The 26799-nt window shown below is 46.9% G+C and overlaps 1 long non-coding RNA gene across 1 annotated transcript; it reads right to left on the bottom strand.

The window, feature by feature from the left end:
* Positions 1–19846: 19846 nt before the first annotated feature.
* LOC129464176 (uncharacterized) lies at positions 19847–26555 on the bottom strand. Its single transcript, XR_008651460.2, has 3 exons — positions 26443–26555; positions 21516–21687; positions 19847–20389 (listed from the first exon to the last, which is right to left on the bottom strand). It is a non-coding gene; the product is annotated as an uncharacterized lncRNA (long non-coding RNA).
* Between the last annotated feature and the right edge of the window lie 244 nt (positions 26556–26799).

Below are 26799 nucleotides of genomic sequence, written 5' to 3'. Positions count from 1 at the left end.
TATTAAATTGAATATTTTAACAGGGTAAACTATATACTGTTTAAAAAGGACCCTCTTTAGAAATACATAAAATACCACAATGGGGATGCAACCATCAAAATCCACAATGTGGGAAACTCTGTAGGACAAATTCTCCAGTTTTTAAAAAAAAAGAATTTCATGAAGAAATAAGGAGAGGAAGAGGTAACCTATAGATTAAAAGAGACTTAACGGTATTAAATAAATAAGTAAATAAAATAGAGTAGCTATATCAACCAATTGTAATGATTTTTTAAAAATTAAAAATGTTTATGAGTCAATTCAGGAAATTTGAATATTGACTGGATATTTGATGGTTAACGTCAAATATCAATTATTGTTAATTTAAGAAGTGTATTATAACGATATTATGGTTATGTTTTTAAAAAGATAATTATCTTCCCATCTTATTTATTTATTTTTTTTGAGACGGAGTCTCGCTCTGTCACCCAGGCTGGAGTGCAGTGGCGCGATCTCGGCTCACTGCAAGCTCCGCCTCCTGGGTTCACGCCATTCTGCTGCCTCAGCCTCCCGAGTAGCTGGGATACAGGTGCCCTACACCACGCCCGGCTAATTTTTTGTATTTTTAGGAGAGAAGGGGTTTCACCGTGTTAGCCAGGATGGTCTTGATCTCTTGACCTCGTGTTCCACCCGCCTCAGCCTCCCAAAGTGCTGGGATTACAGGCGTGAGCCACCGCGCCCAGCCTATCTTCCTATTTTAAAACAATTTTTCAGGCTGGGTGCGGTTGCTCACGCCTGTAATCCCAGCACTTTGGGAAGCCGAGACGGGAGGATCACTGAGTCCAGGAGTTTGAGACCAGCCTGGCCAACATAGTGAAACCCCGTCTCTACCAAAAATAGAAAAATTAGCCAGGCGTGGTGGTGCATGCCTGTAATCCCAGCTATTCGGGAGGCTGAGGCAGGAGAATCACGGCAACCTGGGAGGCAGAGTTTGCAGTGAGCCAAAATCATGCCATTGCACTCCAGTCTGGGTGACAGAGTGAGACTCTGTCTCAAAAAAAAAAAAAAAAATTTCAGACAGTCTCACTCTGTTGCCCAGGCTGGAGTGCAGTGGGGTGATCATGCCTCACTGTAGCCTCAAACTCCTGGGCTCAAGTGATCCTCCCACCTCAGCCTCCTGAGTAGCTGGGACCACAGGTGCATGCCACTATGCCTGGCTAATTTTTAAATTATTTGTAGAGACGGGGTCTCCCTATGTTGCCCAGGCTGGCCTTGAACTCCTGGGATCAAGCAATTCTCTCCTGCCTTGGCCTCCCGAAGTGCTGAGATTACAGGTGTGAGCCTCTGCGCCTGGTCAGAATTATCTTTTTGAACATTTCAGATGAAATGATGTGGGGCCTGTGATACACTTCAAAGGAACTGGGGTTGGGTACTGGGTGGGAGTATAGATGAAGGAAGAATGGCCATGAATTAATAATTGCTGAATCTGGATGACAAGTAAGTACATAGAAATTCATTATACTATTCCCTCTGTTTTGTACACATTTAAAATTTTCCATAATAAGTTTTTCTTTCAAAGTTCTTCTTTATAATTATTGACTTGGAGATCTAAAACAATTAGTGGGAAAAGAAAATTGCAAAAACCACTTATGTAAAGATTATACTAATTGCTGTCATGGTCTAGTAGTGGAGAACAGCAAGTAAATACGCAATTAAAATACAATGCAATTAACTGCTATAATAGAAGTATCACAGGGTAGAATGTGTGTAGGTGAGGGTCACTCAACCCAGCCTGGAATATCAGAGAAGGAGAAGGCTTTGGAGGATGGCACGCTGCCCAGGTTGAAATAAAATACAGTCTGTTTGGCTTCCACAGTGACTGAGACCCAAGTGTACCTCCACCTACTACCAGCCTCTGTTTTAATCATTCTCTTTATGTCCTCCAAGATGCCTGTCCATTGAAAAACAGTCTCTTAGTCTGTACCTTCTGCATCTCCTTGCCTCGAGGCTTGCTTCTCTCTGGAGAGACTGCCTTTCTGGTGGCCCTCCCAGAGGCTGTCCATGCTCCCGTACCTGACTCTTTGTGGCTGTGGGCAGGCAGGGGACTGGCTTTGCCCTACCAGATACCATCTGTCTCCTGCCTCCTCAGCACCCTGCTTCTCTTTCTTCTCTTATGTCAGCCACTTCACTAAATTGGTCCTTTATTGTTCAACCATGTTCAAGTTTCCTGCATCCTAAAAACAGGAACCCTGACTCTCCAGGGGCTACTTCTTTCCTTCAGTAGCCACATCTCTCTCTTTACAGCCAATCTTCTTCAAAGAAGATAACTTACATGAAATGCACAAAGAAGTGAGCTCACTTCTATTCCTTCTTGAGTCAATGTTGGTAGTTTCAGTATTTCTAGGAATCTGTCCATTTCATCTAAGTACTCTGTTATGCATATATGCCACATCTTCTTTATCCAGCCATCCACTGATGGGTGCTTAGGTTGATTCCATACTTTTGCTATTGTGGATCCTGCTGAGCTTGCAAATTAAATATATATATTAATTATAAATATATATATTAATATATACATTATAATATATAATATATAATATAATATATTATATATTATTTATAATATATATTTATAAAATATATAATAATATATAAAATATATAAATATATATATAATTATTATATATATATTATTGGATTGTCTCTTGTTCCCAAACTTATTTGGAGAGTCACTGTCACGTACTGATGGTCAATATGCATCAAATAAGGCTGCTATTATTGACACTGCCTCTTTTTTTTTTAATTTTTTATTTATTTATTTTTTAATTAATTTTTTTGTATACAAAAACAATAAACATTTTCTAAAAATACATACAAACAAAGAGATGCGTATCAAACATATTAGGAAGGTTGCACATGGGAAGTCGGGGAACAGAAATGGGGGTGGGAGTTAAAATAAATGAGAGAGGGACTTTATATGGATCAGTGATAATAACTCAATCCTCTATTTGACAAAGAAGAGGGAGAAGGAAGAGGAAGAAAAAGAAAGTGGGATAAAGGATCAGAAAGGGAGGAAAATAGAAAAAATTAGAGTATGACTCCAGGGTAGACCTGTTTTGTTGTCATTGAGTTGGTTGGTTGGTTTGTCTGTTGTATTCTTCATGTTTCGCCAAGTTGGCCAGACTGGTCTCAAACTCCTAGCCCGAAGTGATCAACCCGCCTCGCCCCCCAGAGTGCCGGGACCACAGGCGTGAGCCACCACGTCCAGCCCCCACATTGCTTCTGGCCTCCGTGGTAGACCTCCCAGACGGAGCGGCCAGGCAGAGGAGCTCCTCACTTCTACCCAGACACGGGGCGGCCGGGCAGAGGGGCTCCTCACTTCCCAGACGGGGCGGCCAGGCAGAGACGCTCCTCACTTCTTCCCAGACGATAGGTGGCCGGGCAGAGGCGCTCCTCACTTCCCAGACGATGGGTGGTCGGGCAGAGGCGCTCCTCACCTCCCAGACGATGGGCGGCCGGGCAGAGGCGCTCCTCACCTCCCAGACGATGGGTGGCCAGGCAGAGGCACTCCTCACTTCCCAGATGGGGCAGCCGGGCAGAGGCGCTCCTCACTTTCCAGACGATGGGTGGCCGGGCAGAGGCGCTCCTCACCTCCCAGACGATGGGTGGCCGGGCAGAGGCGCTCCTCACCTCCCAGACGATGGGTGGCCGGGCAGAGGCGCTCCTCACCTCCCAGACGGGGCGGCCGGGCAGAGGCGCTCCTCACTTCTTCCCGGACGGGGCGGCCAGGCAGAGGCGCTCCTCACTTCTTCCCGACGGGGCGGCTGGGCAAAGGCGCTCCTCACTTCTTCCCAGATGGGGCGGCCGGGCAGAGGCGCTCCTCACTTCTTCCCGGACGGGGCGGCCGGGCAGAGGCGCTCCTCACCTCCCAGACGATGGGAGGCCGGGCAGAGGCGCTCCTCACTTCCCAGACGATGGGTGGCCGGGCAGAGGCGCTCCTCACTTCCCAGACGGGGCGGCCGGGCAGAGGCGCTCCTCACTTCCCAGACGGTGGGTGGCCGGGCAAAGGCGCTCCTCACTTCCCAGACGGGGCGGCCGGGCAGAGGCGCTCCTCACTTCTTCCCGGACGGGGCGCCCGGGCAGAGGCGCTCCTCATTTCTTCCCGGACGGGGCGGCCGGGCAGAGGCGCTCCTCACTTCCGAGACGGGGCGGCCGGGCAGAGGCGCTCCTCACTTCTTCCCGGACGGGGCGGCCGGGCAGAGGCGCTCCTCACTTCTTCCCGGACGGGGCGGCCGGGCAGAGGCGCTCCTCACTTCTTCCCGGACGGGGCGCCCGGGCAGAGGCGCTCCTCACTTCTTCCCGGACGGGGCGGCCGGGCAGAGGCGCTCCTCACTTCCGAGACGGGGCGGCCGGGCAGAGGCGCTCCTCACTTCTTCCCGGACGGGGCGGCCGGGCAGAGGCGCTCCTCACTTCTTCCCGGACGGGGCGGCCGGGCAGAGGCGCTCCTCACTTCTTCCCGGACGGGGCGCCCGGGCAGAGGCGCTCCTCACTTCTTCCCGGACGGGGCGGCCGGGCAGAGGCGCTCCTCATTTCTTCCCGGACGGGGCGGCCGGGCAGAGGCGCTGCTCACTTCCCAGATGGGGCAGCCGGGCAGAGGCACTCCTCACTTCCCAGACGGGGCGGCCGGGCAGAGGCGCTCCTCACTTCCCAGACGGTGGGTGGCCAGGCAGAGGCGCTCCTCACTTCCCCGACGATGGGTGGCCGGGCAGAGGCGCTCCTCACTTCTTCCCGGATGGGGCGTCCGGGCAGAGGCGCTCCTCATTTCTTCCCGGACGGGGCGGCCGGGCAGAGGCGCTCCTCACTTCCTCCCGGACGGGGCGGCCGGGCAGAGGCGCTCCTCACCTCCCAGACGATGGGAGGCCGGGCAGAGGTGGTCCTCACTTCCCAGACGATGGGTGGCCGGGCAGAGGCGCTCCTCACTTCCCAGACAGGGTGGCCGGGCAGAGGCGCTCCTCACTTCCCAGACGATGGGTGGCCGGGCAGAGGCGCTCCTCACTTCCCAGACGATGGGCGGCCGGGCAGAGGCGCTCCTCACCTCCCAGACGGGGCGGCCGGGCAGAGGCGCTCCTCACCTCCCAGACGGGGCGGCCGGGCAGAGGCGCTCCTCACTTCCCAGACAGGGTGGCCGGGCAGAGGCGCTCCTCACTTCCCAGACGGTGGGTGGCCGGGCAGAGGCGCTCCTCACTTCCCAGACGGGGCGGCCGGGCAGAGGCGCTCCTCACCTCCCAGACGATGGGAGGCCGGGCAGAGGCGCTCCTCACTTCCCAGACGATGGGTGGCCGGGCAGAGGCGCTCCTCACTTCCCAGACAGGGTGGCCGGGCAGAGGCGCTCCTCACTTCCCAGACAGGGTGGCCGGGCAGAGGCGCTCCTCACTTCCCAGACGATGGGTGGCCGGGCAGAGGCGCTCCTCACTTCCCAGACGATGGGTGGCCGGGCAGAGGCGCTCCTCACTTCCCAGACGGTGGGTGGCCGGGCAGAGGCGCTCCTCACTTCCCAGACGGTGGGTGGCCGGGCAGAGGCGCTCCTCACTTCCCAGACGGTGGGTGGCCGGGCAGAGGCGCTCCTCACTTCCCAGACGGGGCGGCCGGGCAGAGGCGCTCCTCACTTCCCAGACGGTGGGTGGCCGGGCAGAGGCGCTCCTCACTTCCCAGACGGTGGGTGGCCGGGCAGAGGCGCTCCTCACCTCCCAGACGGGGCGGCCGGGCAGAGGCGCTCCCCACCTTCCAGATGGGGCGGCGGCCGGGCAGGGGCTGCAATCCCAGCACCCTGGCAGGCCAAGGCAGGCGGCCGGGGGGTAGAGGCTGCCGCGAGGCCAGACCACGCCACCGCACTCCAGCCCGGGCAACACCGAGCACTGGGTGAGCGAGACTCCGTCTGTAGTCCCAGTACCTCGGGAGGCTGAGGCGGGCAGAGCACTCGGCGTCAGGAGCTGGCGACCAGCGTGGCCAAGATGGCGAACGCGTGCCTGCATCCAAAGGAGAAAAGGCAGGCAGCGGTGGCGCGCGCCGGCAGTCCCAGGCAGTCCGCGGCGCGGGCAGCAGCAAGCCGAGTAGATCCCAGGCAGTCCGCGGCGCGGGCAGCAGCAAGCCGAGTAGATTGTAGCCTGGGCCAGAGAGGGAAAGAAAGAAAGAAAGAAAGAGAGAGAGAGAGAAAGAAAGAAAGAAAGAAAGAAAGAAAGAAAGAAAGAAAGAAAGAAAGAAAGAAAGAAAGAAAGCAAGCAAGCAAGCGACACTGCCTCTTGTCATGAAAAGCACTCCTGAGACAAGAGAGGTTTCAGGGCTATGAGCCACCTGGTCATAACAGAGCAGCACCTGCCAATTTGATCCTGTTGTAGGCACCAGGTTCGTGGGCAGGAAGTCATCATGGAAGTACATAGTGCACTTTCTGTTGTACTTGGCAAATATTCATTGACTACAGTCTTTAGCTGTTGGCGTATTTTATCTGCCCACCAAGGGAAATTTGTAATGAATGTACCCAGACTTCCAAGTGGACCCCCTTTTCTGATACTTTTACTCTAAAATACCCAAGGGAAGAAATTATGGACTTTTCTAGATCTTGGTCCACAGCTCCTCTCTGTAAAATTCATTGAATTTTGAAACTTTCTTCCCAGTTTCCTAGAGTGGTAACACCAAAGTTCCGAGTAATTACTGAAAAAAGTTGAATTTGGATTTAAGGATTTAGCTTTCCTAGTCATTCTTTAGATAAGTATCACAGAAAAATCAATAAATGAAAGCTTGACAACAACGAAATTACAGTGAAGATCCTGTGCACGGTGGTGGGAGGGTGGTAATAACCAACCATCTGGAAACATGGAGCGAGTGCCTGTGTCCCAAGTACTGACAGGAAAGGCACAAGAACAAAACATGGTTCCTGCCTTTGGATGGCTTATGATCTGGTGAAGAATGCATGTGGGCAGCAGAAGTTAGCTATCGAAGATAGCTCTCAATATACCTAGCCCCAAGTGTACACACACCTTCTCCCACTTAGTAAACCAAACAATAATCTATGCATTGCTCTGAAGAGATTTTGAAGATGTAATTAAGGTCCCAAGTCAGTTGACTTTAAGATAAAGAGATTTTACCTAGATGGGCCTGACCTCATCACATGAGCTCTTTAAATCTGTGTCTAGGTCTGGAGGTCTGAGACAGGGGAAGTCAAAACTCGAAAATGTGAGAGGGGGCCAGGCGTGGTGGCCTCCAGCACTTTGGGAGGTCAAGGCGGGCAGATCACTTAAGGTCAGGAGTTCAAGACCAGCTTGGCCAACATGGCGAAACTCTGTCTCTACTAAAAACACAAAAATTAGCTGGGCGTGGTGGCATGCGCCTGTAATCCCAGCTACTCAGGAGGCTGAGGCAGGAGAATCGCTTGAACCTGGGAGACGGAGGTTGCAGTGAGCCAAGATCACGCCACTGCACTCTGCAGCCTGGGCGACAGAGCGAGATTCCATTTCAAAAAATAAAAGAAAGAAAAAAGAAAATGTGAGAGGGATTTAATGTGATGAAGACTCTCCATTGAAGATGGAGGGGCCATGTGGCCAAGAACGTGGGTGGCCCCTAGGAAATGAGAGTGGCCCCTGGCTAACAGCCAGAGAGGAAAGAAGGACCTCAGTTCTTCAACCTCAAAGAACTGCATCTAGCCAACAACCCAAATGAGCTTGGAAGGAGTTTTTTGTTTTTTGTTTTGTTTTTGAGAGCTTCCCGCAAGAAATGTAGCTTGGCGAACATCTTGATATCAGCCAAATGAGACCATGAGCAGAGAACTCAGTCAAATCTGCCCAGATTTCTGGCCTATAGAACTGTGGGCTCCGAAATGAGTGTTGTTCTAAGCCACTAAGTTTGTGTAATTTGCTACACAATAATAGAAAACTACCACATGCATGAAAAGATAATATTACAAGAAAGCTTTCATGTCAGACATGCTACCGCATTACAAGCGGAGCTACCTCTATCTCTAGAGCAGGTTATATGTGCAGATAGGGTGAAGGAGTCTGGAGGATTTTTTTTTTTTTTTTTTTTTTAGATCGGGCGTCTACGTTATTTTGCACAGGCTGGACTCAACTCCTGGACTCAAGTGATCCTCTTGCTTCAGCTTCCCAAGGAGCTGGGACTAGAGGCATGCACTGCCGCACCCTCTGGAGGATATTTTTGAGAGCCTGTGTTTAGTAATTAAGAGCTCAGGCTTTGAAGTCAAAATGAGCAGATTTAAACCCTGACTGCACCTCTTACAAGCTGCTTGATCATCTATAAACTGCATAACATCTAGGAATATTGTGAAAGGTAAATAAAATGATGCTTACAGAAGGCTTAGGTAGTGACTGCACAATACATATAAATATATATTTTTAAAAGAAACATTTGTGGTGCAATCATGCTCACTACAGCCTCGACCTCCTGGGCTCAAGAAATCCTCCTACCTCAGCCTCCTGAGTAGCTGGGACTTCAGGTGTGTGCCACCATGCCTGGCTTTTTAATTTTTTCTTTTTTTTGTAGAGACAGAATCTCACTATGTTGCCCGGGTTGGTCTCGAACTCCTGGACTCAAGGGATCCTCCTACCTCAGTCTCCGAAATTGCTGGGATTATAGGTCTGAGCTGCTGCACCCAACCAAAAACATTTATTAAGTGCCAAATTATTGTTATTTGCTAGAATTTCCACCATATGGTCTTTAGAACACTCATCTTGAAAGATAGGCTGGGCGCGGTGTTTCATGCCTGTAATCTCAGCAATTTGGGAGGCCGAGGTGGGAGGAACGCTTCAGCCCATGAGTTTGAGAAGAGCCTGGGCAACGTGGTGAAACCCTATCTCCACAGAAAAATTTTAAAAAATTAGTTAGGTGTGGTGGCACACACCTGTAGTCCCATCTACTCTGGAGGCTGAGGTGGGAGGATTGCTTGGGCCTGGGAGTTGAGGCTGCAGTCAGTGAGCTGTAATTGTGCCATTGCACTGCAGCATGGGCAACAGAGTTAGACCCTGTCTTGAAAGAGAGGAGGAAAGAAAGAAAGAGAGAGAGAAAGAAAGAGAGAAAGAAAGAAAGAAAGAAAGAAAGAAAGAAAGAAAGAAAGAAAGAAAGAAAGAAAGAAAGAAAGAAAGAGGAAGGAAGAGGAAGGAAGGAAGGAAGGAAGGGAGACAGAGAAAGAAAGAAAAAGAAAGAAAAAAAAGAGAGACAGGGGCTAGGTGCAGTGGCTCACGCCTGTAATCCCAGCACTTTGGGAGGCCGAGGTGGGTGGATCACCTTAGGTCAGGAGTTCGAGACCAGCCTGGCCAACATGGCAAAACCCCATTTTTACTAAAAATACAAAAATTAGCTGGGGTTGGTGGCGCGTGCCTGTAATCCCAGCTACTCAGGAGGCTGAGGCAGAATTGCTTCAACCTGGGAGGTGGAGGTTGCAGTGAGCTGAGATTGCGCCACTTCACTCCAGCCAGGGCGACACAGTGAGACCCTATCTAAAGAAAAATAAAAATAAAAAGACAGTAAAATAAGGATTCTATAATGTAACTTGTCTGAGAAACATCACATACACTTCCTGTTTCAGGTTCTGTATTCACAGTGTTCCTTAATAAATTATAGGCTCTGAGATGTCCTGCAGTACAGAAACTTGTTGAAATTTGTTTAACTCAGTTATTTAACAAACTTATTTGACCACAGAACCCTTCTGTCTAGAAACATATATTGTCATCCAAGAGAATGATTTCTGTGGCCCCTACTTTACGAAACACAGATATGGACAATTCACTCCTTCATCCAACAAATACTGAATCCCTGCTTTGTCATAAGCACTCTGCTGGGCACTGACAGCAGGAGCCAGGGTTCCTGTTTCCTCCACGCTCACACATGGGCAGTGGAGCCAGGCAATGCACTGGCAGTCCTCAGACACACCATGAAAAGCTGTGATAAGCACTGTGACAAAGAAGTATGGGGACAGGAGAGAATGCCATTTGGATTGAGAGAGGGTCAGGGAAGGCCTCTTTGATGAAGTGACATTTAAGCTGAAGGTAGACAGAAGCCATTCAGGTAAAGAGTGGGAGAAGTGCATTGTAGACTGAAGGGCAGTGTGTGTAGTGCCTTCCAGAGTCCAAAAATAGAGCAAATGGGTGAATATTGATAATATTTATCAATATGAGAAGATTGGTGGAAAAGCAGATTTGAAGAGAAAGATCAAGAATTCAGTTTTGGACATAATTACCTTGAGATGCCCATGAGAAATTTAAAAGATGTCAGAAGGTGGCCAGGTGTAGTGGCTCACACTTTGGGAGGCCGAGGTGGGCCAGCACTTTGGGAGGCCCAGCACTTTGGGAGGCCAAGGTGGGCGGATTGCCTGAGGTCAGGAGTTCGAGATCAGCCTGGCCAACATGGTGAAACCCCATCTCTGCTAAAACTACAAAAATTAGCCGGGCATGGTGGCTGGCACCTGTAATCCCAGCTACTCAGGAGGCTGAGGCAGGAGAATCGCTTGAACCTGGAAGGCAGAGGTTGCAGTGAATTGAGATTGCGCCACTGCACTCCAGCCTGGGCAACAAGAGTGAGACTCCGTCTCAAAATAAATAAATAAATAAATAAATAAATAAAGTCAGAAGGCAATTGGATTTGGGAGTTTGGAGCTCAGAAAATATTAATAGATTTAGGCTAAAGAGTTAAATTTTAATTTGCTGATATTTAATTAAGAATAACTAAAATTATAGTAACTGAAAAAATCACTAGTGGGTATTAGGAAGTTAATCACCAAATTTTGTGCCTTTTCTAACCAGGGGAAAAATACCTGAGTGTGTCTTTAATTTAGTCTTTTAGATGAGGGTCTCACTATGCTGCCCAGGCTGGTATTGAACTCCTGGCCTCAAGCGATCCTCCCACATCAGCCTCCTCAGTCTCTCAGATTACAGGCATGAGCCATCATGCCCAGCTTAATTTAGTCTTATTTTCCTTAAAAAAGAACAAAGCATATTCTGGTGATTAATAAACCTCCTGGGAATCCCAGCTGGCAGTCATAATAGCTGTTCTAAAGCCAAAGAGGAAAAGTATTTGCTTAAAAGTGGAGTAATTAATGATGTGGGAAAATATTTTTCCTTCATTTGCTACTCAACATGGTAGATTTGTATGGCGATAGGTGGAGTATTATGGTTCCATATGAATACTATGAGGGGAAAATATGTGAGCTGATATGGCTGAGTTGTATGAAAATGTTTAGATGTGTCACAGATATGCTGCAAAAATCAAGATGGCATCTTAAAACATCTAGAGAATTCTCAATATAGGCTAGGCACGGTGACTTATGCCTATAATCCCAGCACTTACGGAGGCTGAGGCTGGAGAATCACTTGAGTCCAGGGGTTCGAGACGAGCCGAGGCAACAATGTGAGACCTCATCGCTACAAAAAATACAAAAACTTATCCAGGCGTAGTTGTGTGCACCTGTGGTCCCAGCTACTTGAGAGGCTGAGGTGAGAGGATCATTTGAGCCTTGGGAGGTCGAGGCTGCAGTGAGCCGAGAAGCGCCACTGCACTCCAGCTTGGGTGACAGAGCAAGATCCTGACTCAAAATAAATAAAGAGTAAAATAAATAACAAATAAGAAAGAAAATTTTCCATGTAAAATGATAACATCCATAAGACACTTTGGGCATCTAAGAATTGAGAAACTAAGGCTATTGAAAGGGGATGTGGCTGGACAAGTTTTCCTGGTAACAAAGTAATGGCGGGAATGTTTTTGGTGGGGGGAAAGGACATGAGAATGTTGGAGCTAAAAGCACTGGAGATGAGATACAACTGCTTGGACCACATCCTTTGTCAAGTAACTTCATATTCATCCTTGAGATCTGAGCTCAAATTCAAGGAAGCCTAACCCAATCGCCTGCTGCCACCTTTTCTCCCAACAAGATCAGATGCCCATTATAGGCTCTCAGGAACCCCAGTCCTTCTTTCACAGAGCCTAATACCATTATAATAGACTCATTAACTGCATATAGGAGTAGGGGTTTCAGTTCACCTCAGGTGAGCAAGAAATATAACTTAATTTATATTTTAAGATCCCATTCGGCCGGGCGTGGTGGCTCACACCTGTAATTCCAGCACTTTGGGAGGCTGAGTCAGATCACGAGGTCAGGAGATCAAGATCATCCTGGCTAACACGGAGAAAGCTCATCTCTGCTAAAAATACAAAAAATTAGCTGGGTGTGGTGGCGGGTGCCCGTAGTCCCAGCTACTCGGGAGGCTGAGGCAGGAGAATGGCGTGAACCCAGGAGGCGGAGCTTGCAGTGAGCTGAGATCATGCCACTGCACTCCAGCCTGGGTGAGAGAGCGAGACTCCATCTCAAAAAAAAAAAAAAAAAGATCTCATTCAACTATGGTGATAGAATCATAATTTCAGTCAATTTGGGAGTCCCAAAGGGTTTTTTTTTTTTTCTGAGACAGAGTCTCACTCTGTAGGCCAGGCTAGAGTTCAGTGGCATGATCTCTGCTCACTGCAACCTCCGCCTCCTGGGTTCAAGCGATTCTCACCTCAGCCTCCCAAGTAGCTGGGATTACAGGTGCATGCCACCACAGCCAGATAACTTTTGTATTTTTAGTAGAGATGGGGTTTCACCATGTTGGCCAGGCTGGTTTTGAACTCCTGACCTTGAGGGATTTGCCCACCTCAGCCTCCCAAAGTGCTGTGATTACAGGATGAGCCACAGCGCTGAACCCCAAAAGTTTCTATAGTTACATAGGACTAAGCCTCTATAGTTGGGGTGAAGAGGAGAAGAGAGGAAAGTGTTGGGGGTGCCCCCCTTATCTTCAGTGTTACCTGTCTATAAAGCTGTCTGTTAAGATAATCTAAAGTCCTATATGGTTCTACGTAAGTACCTAGGCTATTAGACGCCACGGCCAGAGAGACTCTTGGAAAAGGCTTTTTGCTGCTAACACCTCCTCTGAGCAGTGAACACGTCCTTTATTTATTTATTTATTTATTTATTTATTTATTTATTTATTTTGGAGACAGGCTCTCGCTCTGTGGCATAGGCTGGAGTGCAGTGGCATGATGTTGGCTCACTGTGACCTCTACCTCCCAGGTTCCAGCGATCCTCCCACCTCAGTCTACCTAGTAGACAGGACCACAGGCGTATGCCACTATGCCTAGCTAATTTTTTGTATTTTCTGTAGAGACAGGGTTTCACCGTGTTGCTCAAGCTTTTTTTTTGGTAAGAGATGAGAGTCTCGCTATGTGGCCCAGGCCGGTCGCAAACTCCTGGCCTCAAGTGATCTTCCTGCCTCGGCTTCCCAAATTGCTGTGATTACAGGTGTGAGCCACTGTCTGGCCAGCCTCACTGTTTAAATGGGGAGAACACAGGGAGAGGAAGGAAATAGCTAGAGAGAATAAACAATGGTTAATATTTTAAAAATAGTAGGTCAAATATATATTTACTCTGTCTGGGAATGTGTAGTTAAAGTTATATGAGAGGAATAGTTTGCCAGTGTTTACTGGCTTTATAAGTCTAGTGTGGAAACTTAAACCTCTTTTAAAAAATTTTTAAAATATCTCTTTTTCTTTTGAGACAAGGTCTCACTGTTTCCCAGGCTGGAGTGCAGTGACACAATCATGGCTCACTCAGCCTCTCTGGGCTCAGGTTCCCACCTCAGCCTCCCAAGCAGCTAATTTTTTTCTCGTATTTTTTGAGAGCTTGAATGGAGGTTCTAGCAGGGGAGTGCAGCTACTCATATACCCTTGACCGAAGACCAGTCCTCCTCTGTTGGGGATGGTCGCCTCTTTGAGCACACAGCTTCCGGAGGGACACACATGGAGCGGTGAGGGAGGAAGGGGACACCCTCCTAGCCAGCCAGATTAGCCGAATCAACCCTGGTGATCAGTGGGGTGACAGATGTTGCAGCCAGATTGCCCTTACATCCTTTTTTTTTTTGTATTTTTTGTAGAGACTGGGCCAGCTAATTTCTTTTTGTTGTTATTTTTTGTAGAGATGGGGTCTCCATATGTTGCCCCGCTGGTCTCAAACTCCTGCACTCAAGCGATCCACCCACCTCAGCCTCTCAAAGTGCTGGGATTACAGGAGTGATCCACTGTGCCTGGCCAAAAATAGCTTTAAAATATTATCCAAAAAGTGGAGGTGACCCAAGTGTCCATTAACAGTTGAATGGATAAATAAAATACAGTGTATGCCTACAACGGGATTTTATTCAGCCTTCTAGAGGAAAGCTATTGTGACACACAGTACAATATGAATAAACTTTGAGGACATTATGCTAAGTGACGTAGCACAAAAAGACAAATACTGTGACTCCACTTGTATGAGGTACCTAGAGTAGTCAGTTTCATAGGGATAGGAAAGACTGGTGGTTACTAGCAGGTGGAGGGAGAGGGCGGTCAGTTATCATTTAATGGGTACAGAGTTTCAGTTTTGCTAGATGAAAAGAGCTCTGTGGATGGATGGTGGTAATGGTTGCACAACAGTGTGAATGTGCTTAATACCACTGAACTGTACATCTACAAATGATTAAGATGGTGCATTTTGTGTGTATTTTACCCCAACTAAAATAATATTATCCAAAAGCATGCGTAATTTGTTGTTCACTATTTTTTCCTTCTACTAGGCATTCTGTGAGAATGGGATCTTGTCCATCTTATTCCCTGGTATGTGCCCCACATCTAGTACAGTGCCTAGCACATAGCAATAGCTCTATAGATATTTGCCAAATGAATAAATCGTCCTAGGAATGGGGTTTGGGGCAGAGGATGCTCCAGAAAAGCAATATCTCATATGATTAATTACCTAGGAAACTTTGGCAGGGGACTGCATAATTTGCTACTGATAATATTCAGTTACCATAGAGTTTGAGAATTTATGAATGTATCTTTTGGTTAACTATGAAAGAGAGGAAAAATAGGTATCATATTACAAACCTGTAGTCACATTATTGATTATTTGGTCTCAGGCAGAAGAGGGCTTCTTTCTTTAAGCCTTTTAAAACAATGGGGATTTCTTTATTATATAATATTTATTGCATTTTTATATAGTAGCACCAATGTTTTACATTTTAGCCTGTAAGATTGACCTAAAATAAAACATTTCAGCCTTTTAATTTAATTACAGAAAATAGAAGCAAGAAAGGATGTAGCAGGGAAGAGGGGCAAATGGAGAACTGTAGGAAGCTAGGGAGAAAAAAAGGATGATGTGAAGGAATCAAGCCACTGCAATTGAAGGCAATGTTGATTAAAATTAAACATTCTTATGGCTTTTGACTGAGCAAGCTCATGCCTGGGAATCTATTCCACAGAGATAAAACCACTAGTTCACGTGGATGCCATTGCAGCATTATTTGTTGTGACAAAAAGCACAAAACAAAGCCCATGGCTGAATAATTTATGGCATATCAATATAAGGAATTATTAATCAGCCATTAAAGATAATGAAATAAATCTAAACCAATGGATTTAAACAGATGTTCATGAGGTATAGTTGAATGAGAAAAGGAAGATGCAGAAAAGTGTATATGATATGTTCTCACTTTTTTTTTTTAAATGGAGTCTCACTCGGATGCCCAGGATGGAGTGCAGTGGCACAAACTTTGCTCACTGCAACCTCCGCCTTCTGGGTTCATGCAATTCTCCTGCCTCAGCCTCCCAAGTAGCTGGGATTACAGGCATGCACCACCACACCCAGCTAATTTTTTGTACTTTTAGTAGAGACAGGGTTTCACCATGTCGGCCAGGCTGGTCTTGAACTCCTAACCTCAGTGATTCACCCAACTCAACCTTCCAAAGTGCTGGGATTACAGGTGTGAGCCACCGTACCCAGCCACGTTCTCACTTTTATGAAGAAGAAAATGTCCAAACTCCCAATTTCTACACAAGATTTTGTAAGCATGGAGAAAAATACAGGAGTGTGCATACTTGGTTGGTGATCTGGCTTGTTGTGCGTGTTAGTGGAGCAATGACTGGTGCTGGAGGGGAGAAAGGAGAAGAAGAAGAGAAGGGGGAAATCAAGCAGAAAAAAAAAAGAGGAAGCATTGCACCCAAATAGCCAGTGATGTACATCTATGTAAAATTATACGTGGCCAGGCACGGTGGCTCACGCCTGTAATCCCAGCACTTTGGGAGGCCGAAGCAGGTGGATCACTTAAGGTCAGGAGTTTGATACCAGCCTGGTCAACATGGCAAAACCCCATCTCCACTAAAAATACAAAAATTAGCCGGGCATGGTGGTGCATGCCGGTAGTCCCAGCTACTTGGGAGGCTGAGGCAGAAGAATTGCTTGAACCCGGGAGCTGGAGGTTGCAGTGAGCCGGGATCGTGCCACCGCACTCCAGCCTGGGCGACAGAGTGAGATTCTGTCCCAAAAAACAAAACAAAACAAAACAAAACAAAAAACAAATAAAATTATATGTGAAACAGAAAAAGAAATAAGTTATGCAGAAAAGGCTAACTACTTGCTTCCTGATATCAGGAGGCTTCTCTTTAGCTTTGGTTCCACCAAACTTATAGCAGTGGGGTGGAACAGCCTTGAGTGATGCTGGCCTCCAAGAAAGGTCAGAACTCTCCATCATGGTCAGCTTTCCTTTCTCCTGAGTGTGATGGGGCAGGGGTGAGGGCATGCTGGGAACCAAGTTACTTATTAATAATAATAGAAACAAAGGTGGTCCTGAGGACCTTATCAGAGACTCTCAGGGGTAAAAACATAGATGGAAATTGAGTGAGAAGGAAAAAGTATGGCAAACATACAACGTGGCTGGGTACGGTGGCTCACACCTATAATCCCAGCACTTTGGAAGGTCAAGGTGGGTGAATCACTTGAGGTTAGGAGTTCAAGACCAGCCTGGCCGACATGGTGAAACCCTGTCTCTACTAAAAGTACAAAAAATTAGCCAGGTGTGGTGGTGCATGCCTGTAATCCCAGCTACTTGGGAGGCTGAGGCAGGAGAATTGCATGAGTTGGAGGGCACCATATTCACTCTGGAATCTAGTACAGATCCAGGAAGTGAGCCCCACGTTCTTCAAAGTGGTCTGCTATATGATCTGTGAAATGTAAGATGCATATGTAACATGTATAATAGAGAAGAGGCCCATGTGTGGAAAACATCATGTGGTGGTCGTTCAGAGCTTGGATTCTGAGATCAAGTGGCTCTGGGTTCCAATCTGCATTTGCTAGATATAGGCTACTTTCATGAGACTCAGTACAGTGGCTTAAACAGGAAAGTCATGGCCAGGCATGGTGGCCCACGCCTGTAATCCCAGCATTTTGGGATGCTGAGGCAGGTGGATCACTTGAGGCCAGGAGTTTGAGAGCAGCCTAGCAAACATGGCAAAACCCTATCTCTACTAAAAATACAAAACTTAGGCTGGGTGCGGTGGCTCACGCCTGTAATCCCAGCATTTTGGGAGGCCGAGGTGGGTGGATTGCCTGAGGTCAGGAGTTCGAGACCAGCCTGGCCAACATGATAAAAACCCGTCTCTACTAAAAATATGAAAAATTAGCCTGTGTGGTGGCAGGCACCTGTAATCCCAGCTACTCGGGAGGCTGAAGCAGGAGAATCACTTGTACCCAGGAAGTGGAGGTTGCAGTGAGCCGAGATTGCGTCACTGCACTCCAGCCTGGGTGATGAGAAACTCTGTTTCAAAAAACAAAACAAAAAACAAAACTTAGTCCGGCATGGTGGCACGTGCCTGTAATCCCAGCTACTTGGGAGGCTGAGGCAGGAGAATCGCTTGAACCTGGGAGGCAGAGGTTGCAGTGAGCCGAGATCACACCACTGCACTCCAGCCTGGGCGACAGAGACTCCGTCTCCAAACAACAACAACAACAACAACAACAACAACAACCACCACCACCACCACCAAACCAGGAAAGTTGTGCAGTTCTCAGGTTCACAATCCAGATAGTGAGTGGAGCTAGTCTGGTGGCTTGATAGTGATGGACACCCAGGCTCCGTTTGTCCCTCTTCTCTCCTGTCCCTTATCAGTTCACCATTACATTTCCCTTCAGGCTGTTGAAGGGAGAAACAGAAAAGAGGAGGCTCCCCTCCTTTCCTTCTAAGTGCTACACTCAGAAGTTGAATGCATGTCATTGGCCAGATTCCAGTCACAAGGCCACACCTAGCTGCAAGGAAGGCTGGGAGATGGGGTTTCGGACAAGCAGCCACCCGGCCAAAACTTCCATGACTGAGTAAGACAGGAGTTGGCCTTAATCCCCAAATCACACAACAATAGCCTTATAAGCCTAAGAAGGAGTGGCAGCATGAACTCTGAAAGCATATAACAGGGAGCCCTGATCCAGCCACAGGGGTTGGGGTGAGGAGGTTTAGGGAACTGACTTTTTCCAGAGGAAATGATTTTGAGCGGAGATCTGACAGAGGTCACTGGATGAAGCAAAGAAGAGGGTTCCAGATGGAGGAACACTGCACAAAGGCCCCAAAGTGGGAAGGACAAGGCATGTTTGAGGAATTGAAAAAAGGCTTAATTTAAGGAGACGCATAGATGGGGTTTCTTCCCAAGGAATGGAGCCTGGCTAGTGAAAGATATTCCAACATAAGCACCAGCTCTCACAGATACCATTTGTTTTCTGTGGCTTGGAAACATCCCACGGTGGTTTGTCTGGCAGCCCAGAGAAAGCTGACATTGGTTTGAGAAGGTCTAATTATTCCTTGTCTAAGACTTGGGTAAATGAGTAAAGTCTTTGTGTGGGTTGCTTTAGAAGAATTTGGCAAAGTTGTGCGCCTCGTTTGTGTTATTTATAATTTTAAGAAAGCTTAGGAAACAGTCTTAGCATCTTGTCTATAATATATTGAAATGCAGTGGCTTTGAAAATCATTTGCCTTTTTGAATTAAAGGAACAGATCGGCAATTGAGTAATGGATCCACCCTGGGATGTGGGAGGTGAGAGCAAAAGTAGTTGTTGACTCATCTCCATGTATGTGTGGTAACACATGAAAATCAGTTTCATTACTTTATAGCTTCACCTCCTATTAAAGCCCTGTAAAGTGTGAGTCACAGGAAACTTGAAGTACTGGAATTTGAGAGAGCCCAGTATAAAAATTCATGAAATCTTTCTGCACCACTTACTCCACTTTTAGTTATTGCAACTGGGTAATCGTTTTTTTTAAATTTTAATATGCTTCTCCTTCGCTTTCCCAAGGACACAACCCGTACTTTAGCTGGCTCCAGGCGTCTGTCTGATTGGAGAAGATGCACATCTGTTATGGGAGGAAAGCCGAGAGAAAGACTGGGTAATTTCAAATTTTTGGCACTCAAAACCAGGATCAGGCAGCTGGCTTTCATCTTGAAGGTGGATTTTGCACTTCAGCATCTTTATCACACCCAGAAACCGGGGCCTGGCTCAGTTTAGGAAAGGGCAGTCCAGCGTAGAGAAGATACTCCTAAGGCGAGCTGCCAGAGAAGATGCAGAATGCCCAGTTAAATGTGAATTTTAGATAAACAATGAATAATTTGTTAGAATAAATATGTTCCAAATATTGCATGGAACATAATTACACTAAAAAATTTGCTGTTTATTTAAATATAACTGGGCATCTTGTATTTTTTTTTTTTTTTTTTGATAGGGAGTCTCACTCTGTCGCCCAGGCTGGAGTGCAGTGGCGTGATCTCAGCTCACTGCAGCTTCCATTTCCTGGTTTCAAGCAATTCTCGTGCCTTAGCCTCCCAAGTAGCTGGGACCACAGGTGTATGCCACCATGCCTGGCTAATTTTTTGTGTTTTTAGTGGAGATGGGGTTTCACCACGTTGGCCAGGTTGGTCTCGAACTCCTGAGCTCAAGCAACCTGCCTGCCTTGGCCTCCCAAAGTGCTGGGATTACAGACGTGAGCCGCTGTGCCCGACCTGTATTTTTATTTGTAAACCTGGCATTCCCACCCCTTAAGGCTAGGACAGCTAGATAAGTACCACTGTATCTATAGTGGGAAAATAAACCAGGAGGGAAGAGTAGAGTGTGCTAGTCACACAGACAGGCAAACCTTGAAAGCCCCTTTCTCTATTTGAGCAGAACCCATTCCCACTAGAGAATCAGAAAGTATCAGATCTTGCTTTTCCACCTTCTTGAGTACAACTGAAGGCACATGCCAGTCAGGGACATCTTCCCTAACCCTGATTGATGAGAAATCAGGGGTTTGGAAGAAGCAGGTGTGGTGCAGAGTGGATGACGGCAATGACTGTAGCCGCATTATTCAGCCCGTGTTGTCAGTGGTGAAACCTGTGGGGTCCAGCGCAGAAGTGTTTCTAAGGCTTTCTTGTGGGCAATTGTTCCTGTGCCTGGCTCTGGGCCTCTCAGGTTCCTGCAAGCCATCCAATATCCTTCTGATAAATTCCTTTGCTCCTTAAGTCCAGCAGCATCGGTTCTGTTCCTTGCACCTAAAAACTGAGCGATAAATGAAATAAAAGCCTTTTGAGGTGTGAGGAACTGTGGAGAGAACAAGAAGAGTGAGATGGGAGAACAGAGTGGGCAGAAATGTGCCTGGAGAGCAGGTAGTATACAGTAAATCGGGGAGGATAGGGGCCTTCTTGCAGGATGCCCTTGTACCATTCTGCACTCACAGAGCCACTTGGGGAGGTTGCAGCCAGTTTTGATTCATAAGGACCAGTTTCCATGCTGATTGTATGGTGCTTGTACCTTACTGGCTTTTAAGTATTTCGAATGACTCCTAGGTGCACCCATTTCATCTTGGAGAGTCTCTGAGAGTTAGTTGTTTAAAGCCTCCCTTGATGCCTGTATGTTACAGATAAAATCTAGAGTTTAGCTGAGGAGTTTGACATGGTGGAGGAGAAGTAGTTCCACAGCAAAGAACTGTGCAGTGAACAGCACTCAAGCCAGGGTTGAGTGAGAAACACAGACAGATTTCACTGTGTTAAGGGGCCCAGTAAGTGTTCATAGTCCAGGCAGCACCCCTGGGCCAGGTCAAGCTAAGTTAGACTAGGATAGCCATGGACTTTCAGCCTCAAATGCCAGCCCTGCCAGGAGCACCCTGGAGGAAAGAGATGCTGCCTATGTTCTTGAGGTCCCCAACTCTTTTTGGCCATCATGAAGTTATAAAAACCATAATCTTCCATGCTCCCTTAGGGAGAGAAGCAGAGGGCATAAGACACACACACAGACGTAGGTGACCTACATGGATGGCCAAATTATTGTATTAAATATTTGGTCACTTCTGTGGCCCATGCCTGTAATCTCAATACTTTGGGAGGGTGAAGTGGGAGGATCTCTTGAGGCCAGGAGTTCAAGACCAACCTATGTCACATAATGAGACCTCTGTCTTTACCAAAAATTTAAAACTAATTAGCTGGGTGTGGTGGCACATGCCTGTGGTCCAGCTGTTTGGGAGGCTGAGGTGGGAGGACTGATTAAGCCCAGGAGTTTGAGGCTGCAGTGAGCTATGATCAAAACACTGCACTCCAGCCTAGGTGACAGAGCAAGACCCTGTCTCAAAAAAAAAAAAAAAAAAAAAAAAAAAGAAAGAAAAGAAAAAAATAGTTTTCTTTCTGCATACCTGAATAATGACCTGTATTAACCTTGGTGACCCTGCTTTCTCCACTTCCGAACCTACATCTTGTGCCCCAGCCATCATTCTCCAGACCCTGCACATGTCGCCTGTGGGGCTCACGAAGCCGATGTTCTCATGTGGAGTTCAGGGTAGTGGCTCAGCTGCCGCTGCTTGTGACCTGGGAAAATCAATGGTTTCCAAGGAGCCTCAGCGTTGGAGCCTATGTCCTCCTTTTCAGTCTGTTCCCTCGCTGTGGAACTCTCTCTTCTACACTTGAAAAAACCCATTAGACCCTCAAGAGCCAGACCGAATGTCACGACTGAGAAATTTCTTAAGACCTGCCTTCTCTTTCCAGACAGAATTAATTGCAGCCCTCTTTCCCTGCCCTTTGCGTTTGAAGGCTGTGTGGCTGTCTGCCTTGCTGGGCCAGGAGCACATAAAGGACAGAGACCACATGGTTTTCATTGTTCCACCCAGCTTCCGACATTGACCCAGCAAAGAGCTGGGCCCTGACAAATGTCAGCTGAGCTAATTGAATGAGTACCCTCCTTTGTCTTCTCCTATTTACCTACCCAGTCTCATATTGAAATGGCCTTTAATTGTATTCGTCTTTGATCTAAATACTGGTAAGTGTTCATTCCTATCCATTTATTACAGCATTTAGTGCAATAGCTTGTGCGTCATAAGTGTGCACATGGTGGTTGATTTAATTGGATGTCTTGGTTTAATGCCTCCATTCACAGGATGTGACTTTGAAGAGACCTTAGAAATCATCTAGTACTAGCCAGGCGTGGTGGCTCACGTCTGTAATCCCAGCACTTTGGGAGGCCGAGGCGGGTGGATCACCTGAGATCAGGAGTTTGAGACCAGCCTGGCCACCACGTGAAAACCCATCTCTCCTAAAAATACAAAAATTACCTGGGTGTGGCAGCGTGCACCTGTAATCCCAGCTACTCGGGAGGCTGAGGCAGAATTGCTTGAATCCGGGAGGTAGAGGTTGCAGTGAGCAGAGATCACGCCACTGCATTCCAGCCTGGGCGACAGAGTGAGACTCTGCCTCAAAAAAAAAAAAAAAAAAAAAAAAAGAAGTCATCTAGTGTAACCACTCACCTGTCTGTGCATTGATGAGGTCTGTATACCAACGAGTGTACATCACACATGTGGGGATACTATCTCTACTAACGGTCTAAGTTACGACATGGTCAGTTTACAGAGGCATTTGGTGTGCGCTTTCTGATGTTGATGGTGGTGATGATGATGGAAAGTGTTAGCTGCCAAGGCAGTTTCTCTGCTGTCTCCTTGATAACAATATTAATACCTAATATTTAGTAAATGTCTACTGTTGTCAAGAAATTTTGTGGGGCACTGATGGGACAAAAAATACAAGGACAAATAAGTAGTACTTGTCCTTGAAGAACTAGTAAGTCTAAGAAGGAAAATAGATGAGTCCAACAATTATAGTGCAAGCAGAGAATTGTTGGATGAGAGAATGTAAAAGGCACAAGGAAAGCCAGGCCTGTGAGGGAATGGACGGTGGCAAAGAGGAAGTAGAGAATACGGGGGAGGAGTCTGCCAGATGAACACCCTAGGGAAATGTTCCAGAAAGAAGGAATGGATGTGCCAAGTGGGGAGGTGTGAGAGACACGCTTGGGGCCATTCCATCTGGCCCAGTACTGTAGCCACAGTGCGAGAAAGGCAGGGGTTAGGGAGGTGGCCAGACAGCTGGTGAGGCTGGAGAGAGAGATGGGAGTCAGGTCATATGCAAAGGAATTGGTTTCATTATGTTGGCATTAGGGATCTTTTGGTTTTGTGGAATGGAGTGAGATGCATATTAGAGAGACCTCACTGGTGTCCTTACGGTTGAGGCTTAAGGAGAAGGGAGACTGGTGAGGTGATTTTAATGTTTTAGGAGAGAAAGGATGACTAAGGCAGTGGTGGAGGGGTCAGGACATGGAACAGAAAGCTACACATGAGGGGTCATGGAGATGCCTGTCAGAGGGACGAAGGACTGGAGAATGACTTCAGATATTGTGACTTGGGCTTCTGGGTGGATGCAGTGTTGAGTTGAAGATGGGGAGTCCACAGATCATGCAGCTGAGATAGTCAATTGCCATTTTTATCCATTGATGTGAATTCAGAATGGAGGCTTAGTTGAAGATACAGACATGATACTGACAGTGCTCAGAGAGAGGAAGAGCAGGTTAAGGGTCCAGAAGCATACCCCAAAGTAACGAATAGGCCATGAGGGAGGAGCCAGTACAGGAGACAGAGAAGGAAAATCCAGAGTGGAAGCACAGAAGAAGGTCAGGCCAAGGGAGGCGAAGGTTTTAAAGGGGAGAAAGTGATCAATAGAGTTAAATGCTGCAGAGAGGAGTGGGACTGAGACTTTTAAAAAGCCATTTATCATGAACCCGGGAGGCGGAGCTTGCAGTGATCCGAGATTGCGCCACTGCACTCCAGCCTGGGTGACAGAGCGAGACTCCGTCTCAAAAAAAAAAAAAAAAAAAAAAAAAAAAAAAATTAAATAAATAAATAAAAAGCCGTTTATTTTAGCAACCTTGGGGGCCACCGGGACAGCAACTGCAGTAAAGTGAGGAAGCCAGACCTCAGAGGGTGCAGCACCCATGGGAGATGAAGGGGTGGAGACAAGCATAGACAACTTGAGCCAGGAACTTGGCTGTGGAGAGGAGAGAGGATAACAAGCAGAGAGACTCAAGTGGTGTTGAAAAAAGTAAGATAGGCGCTGGGCGCGGTGACTCAAGCCTGTAATCCCAGCACTTTGGGAGGCCGAGGTGGGTAGATCACTTGAGGTCAGGTGTTCGAGACCAGCCTGCGCCACACGGTGAAACCCTGTCTCTACTAAAAATACAAAAATTAGCCAGTTGTGGCGGTGGGTGCCTGTAATCCTAGCTACCTGGGGGAGGCTGAGGCATGAGAATCGCTGGAACCCGGGAAGCAGAAGTTGCAGTGAGCTGCACTCCAGCCTGAGTGACAGAGTGAGACTCTGTCTCAAAATAAATAAATAAATAAATAAATAAAATAAATAAAATTAAAAAGTAAGGTAGGACATTTCAGCCAAGTTCAAGAATGGGGAAAAAATATATAAGGCAGGATGGGCTTGCACCTGCTGACATACTGAGAGGAAAGTGCCACGTGAGAGGAAGGATTGGGGATCAGAAACAAAGGGGTAACTGAGGGAGCAAGGAACTTGAAATTGGGGTGGGAGGATTAGAGGAAGGCTGGTTTTTTCTTCTGAAACATGGACTAGGGGCTGATGAAGATGCGGATTAGTGCAGGCAGATGTTGGCATTGAACAGGAGACATCTGAGGGAGTTCATTCATATCCACTGGACTCTTTATTCACAGTGAACATTATCACTGGAGAAAGCCTGACTATTGAACAGTGGCTGAAAGGGCTGACTTTGGAGGCACTACTGGGGTTCAAATGCTTTTTCTGCCATTCTGTAGCTTATGACCTTGGGAAATTTCCCTAAACACCTTGTGCCTCAGTTTTCTCATCTGTATAATGGAGATGACAATAATCCTCAATGGATTGTGGTAAGAATTAAATGAGTTAAAATATGTGAAGTGCTTAGAACAGTGTCTGGTATATAATAAGCCTCATATAACAACTGCGGTTGTCATCGTTGTCTCCATCATTTTCTGCTGAGACAGATGGTTGCTTGTTTGTTTGTTGTTGTTTTGAGATAAGATCTCACTCTGTCACCCAGGCTGGAGTGCAGGGGTGCAGTCTTGGCTCACTGCAACCTCCACCTCCCAGGCTCAAGTGCTCCTCCCACCTCAGCCTCCTGAGTAGCTGGGGTTACAGGCACACTCAGCTAATTTTAAAATTTGTTTTGTAGAGATGGGTTCTCACTAGGTCTCACTCAGGCCGTCCTCAAATTCCTAGGCTCAAGTGATCCTCCCACCTTGACCCCCAAAGTGCTGGGATTACACTCATGAGCCACTATACTCGGCTAGTTTTGAATGCATTGTTGGAAGTTGTAAACATTTAGACTATCTGTTGAGTAAAATAGGAGAAAGGGCTAAGAACATGAAAGACGCTGAGTGATATTGGGAAGTAAAGGTAAAACCAGAAGATAAAACTTGGTAGCAGTCTAAAGTTTCACAGTTGTGTGAAGTTGTCACTGAATAACCTAAAGAGATTGGTTTTATTTCCCCTCTGTAGATGAGGAAACTTGAGGCTTAGGAAGGTTTAATAGCTTGTCTAGGGTGACACACGGGTAAGTGGCAGGCACAGGTGATTTGACACTGCATTCTACCTTTTCACCACACTGGTGTTCAAAACACACAACAAAGCAGCTCCCCCGACAAACTGTCATCAAGGCCTTTGAACCTGTGGTTGTGGGAGGAGTGATGGGATTGTAATGCACACAGGGAAAGAAGAAAAGAAATGGGATGGAGAGAATGGTCTGACTTTGTGAAGGACTTCTATGACATTGGAATAATGAACATATCCTTCAAAATGAAAGAAATCTAGTTCTCATCTCACTTACTGAAAGCACAAACCCAAATTCTGACAGATTCTGGTAAAGAAGCCTTTGATAAATGGACCCTTTTATTCAAGATTTGCCTGGGCATTAAAGCTGCTAGGACAGACAATGTATATGAACTGGGATATATACAGATAATGCATATATCTGTATATACACCATATTATATAATGTATATGATGGGATCCAGTAGTGCCCAGCACACCAAGGTGATTACAAGGTAATTAGCATGTGTCTGCTGAATGAATGACTGATTAAGTCATGACTCTGGAGGTGTGGTAAGAGGGCTGGGGAGAAAGATGTGGAGGATCCTTCAGAAATTAGTCTAACATAGGAAGCCCTACGAAAAGGCCTTCTCTTGAACATTTTAAAGCATTGGCAGTACCCAGAAATTACTTAAATGTCTGTAAAACACTCACCTAAACAATCGACATCACTTGACCATATTAACTAGGGCTAACAGTCCTTCTAATTGCCACAGCCCCACCAGCTTCTAGATGGTAATGGCCCAGCCGGTTTCAATGGGTCTCCATGGTTACACTCATGCTCTGGTTTCCATGGTTACATTTCCAGGTCTCTCATAGGAATTTGATATATATTTGAAATTTAAAAGGATTTTTTTTTTTCTTTCTTGTCAGCCTACACAGAAATCTAGGGTTCAGAGGTCCAGGATGAAAGTTTCAGTGACCTCTTGGGAGGTTACCAAGGAGGAAATGGTAAGATTTGTGACAGCTGTGATCTATCATGGAATAAGGAAGAGAGCACTCAACTGGGAA

This window comes from Symphalangus syndactylus, chromosome 15 (assembly GCF_028878055.3).
Source record: "Symphalangus syndactylus isolate Jambi chromosome 15, NHGRI_mSymSyn1-v2.1_pri, whole genome shotgun sequence".
NCBI lineage: Eukaryota > Metazoa > Chordata > Mammalia > Primates > Hylobatidae > Symphalangus > Symphalangus syndactylus.
The sequence above is the reverse complement of the archived record's forward strand: the minus strand, read 5'-3'. Positions and strand labels throughout refer to the sequence as shown.